Consider the following 2525-nt stretch of genomic DNA (forward strand, 5'->3'; position numbering starts at 1 on the left):
TCATTAGATGCCCATAGGCCTACCAATCAGCCGTCGTGGCCTCGCCCCATGTTAGGGACTAATCATAGGCTTGATGACTGCAGTCCTCCCTGCCAGTATTAGGGGTTGGCAGTGAGCTTGCAGGCACTAGCCTATCAGGGTGCCCTGTCTAGGGCCTAGATGTGTGTCTAGGCCTGCTAGTCAGGTGGTTTTCAAAATCATTCCCTGTATTTGGGGGGGAGCTAGGCTCTGATGGCGGCCCTAGTTAGGGACTTGCTTAAGTAGTGTATAACCACTACATTAGGCTTGACTCTATATCATTAGAACCTTGACAGGTGCACAGTAGAATAGTGGGACATTGACCCCCCATGCCGGCCCTGGTGGGTGTTCGCAGGATCTCGCTTAACTAGTGGCTTGGCTTGCAGTAGAGAGTTCTACCCCGCACCAAGCCTTACTAATTAGACTCAGCCCCTATTACATGGGGGCTTTCATGGGTAAGAAGTGGCAGGTGCCAGCGGTGGGATTCGAACCCACGCACCCCTAATGTGTGCGGCCTTGGTTACCAGTCTTACCAACTGGGCCACGCTGGCGAGTTATCATCTTTATCCTGAGTTATCATATGAGCATTCAACAGCCTGAGTATTATGATTATCAGTATCATGATTATTGATATCATGATTATCAGTATCTTCATTGTTTTAACATTGATATTAGCAGTTATAGTTATAATTATATCTGTGACATTGTTAATATCATGAATTATAATTATATTCATGATATTGTTGATACCACAGAATTATGATTTTAATTATGATTATGATCTTGTGAAATCTGACCTCCGAATCCACAGCATTTTCAATATTAATATTATTATTAACATTGTTATTGAGCATTATTATCAGGATTTTTGATGTTCTTATCATTCATTCAACTGAGTAATATACTGTCTCAGAATAGCAGCTTCATTACAGTCTGTTATATCTTTGTGTTCTGAAGAATTATCTTGAGCTTGATTATTCTTGTTATCTTCATATGATTATTGATGTTGAAAAGAATTCAGCTATCTGATTCTCTGAAATCTCTTCACAGTTGATCAATCTTATATTGACAGGCATTTGATATGAAGTATTTGAATGAAAGAAGCAGCTATTTGAAAAGCTTATTATATGATTATTACATGATTATAACACTTTGTAAAAGTGCAAGAACTTCATAACCTGTGAGAGAGGTTGAACATGATTGATTGTTGTTATCTAACTAGTAGCTAGTGAAAGCTAAATATATGTCTGTGAGTCACATGAGTTAGGGCTTGTGTAGTAGCTTCAATAATAGAGACTGAGTCTAATTAGTAAGGCTTAATGCAGGGTAGAACTCTCTACTGCAAGTCAAGTCACTAGTTAAGTGAGATTCTGTAAACACTTATCAGAGTCAGTATAAGATGTCAATGTCTCACTATTCTACTGTGCATCTGTCAAGGTTCTAACAATATAGAGTCAAGTCTAATATAGTGATTATACACTACTTAAGTAAGTCTCTAACTAGAGCTGTCATCAGAGCCTAACTCTCTCTCAAATACAGAGAATGATTTTGAAAATCACCTGACTAGCAGATTTAGACATGTATTTAGACTCTAGACAGAGTACTCTGATAGGCTAGAGTCTGTAAGCTCACTGTTAAGCTCTAATACTGACAGAGAGAACTGCAGTTATTAAGTCTATAATTAGTCTCTAACACAGAGTGAGATTATGACAGCTGATTAATAGATCTATGAACATCTAATGAGACTGAGATCAGCAACTGAAAGCTTGATATATACATTATTAAGTGAGTGATAGCAGTCACTAATTAATATCTCTGGAAATTAGTAACTGGCCTGAGAGAACAGACGCGGTGATTGGTTAATTATAGAGAGTTAAATATAATTAGCTTAAGATGCATTCTGCGGGTAGCTAGTACTTGTAGTCACCTGTTTTATTTGCAATATACACTGCATATCTATTCAAGAATAGAGAGATGAAAATAGTGAGATCTTTAAGTTATGTAGATAATATTAGTCTACTCTACAGTTCAAAGACAATTAAAGAGAATTTAGAAGTAATTGAGAAAGCAGTAAAGAAAATCTTTATTAGAGTAGATATCAATCTAATTCAATTTAATATGAATAAAACTAAGCTAATTCACTTTTTTCCCAGATTTAATAAGAAAGAACTAAGTCTAACTCTTTTGAATAAAGAGATTAAACTCAGTTTGAATGTCAAATAACTAGAAGTATGATTAAACTTCAAGTTGAATTTTAAATATTATATTTAACAAAGAATTATCAAGACAGAGAGACTACTGAATAGTATAATCAGACTATTAAATACTGAGAGAGATCTATTCTTTCAGGCTATAAGATAGTTATACATAGCCTGTATTATCTCAGTAGCTGATTATAAAGTTCAAGTTTGATGAAATAATTAAGATAACTTCACTGAACTCTTTCAAAGTCTATAAAACAGAGCTTTGAGAAGAATTCTGAGAGTATTCAAGTCATCTTCTATTAA

The 2525-nt window shown here is 35.5% G+C and overlaps 1 pseudogene across 1 annotated transcript; it reads right to left on the minus strand.

Moving 5' to 3' along the window:
• Nucleotides 1–488: 488 nt before the first annotated feature.
• On the minus strand, nt 489–569 carry BDBG_17223 (annotated as a pseudogene). Its single transcript has one exon. The product of its transcript is annotated as a tRNA-OTHER (tRNA).
• Between the last annotated feature and the right edge of the window lie 1956 nt (nt 570–2525).

Source organism: Blastomyces gilchristii (genome assembly GCF_000003855.2).
Source record: "Blastomyces gilchristii SLH14081 genomic scaffold supercont1.10, whole genome shotgun sequence".
Taxonomy (NCBI): domain Eukaryota; kingdom Fungi; phylum Ascomycota; class Eurotiomycetes; order Onygenales; family Ajellomycetaceae; genus Blastomyces; species Blastomyces gilchristii.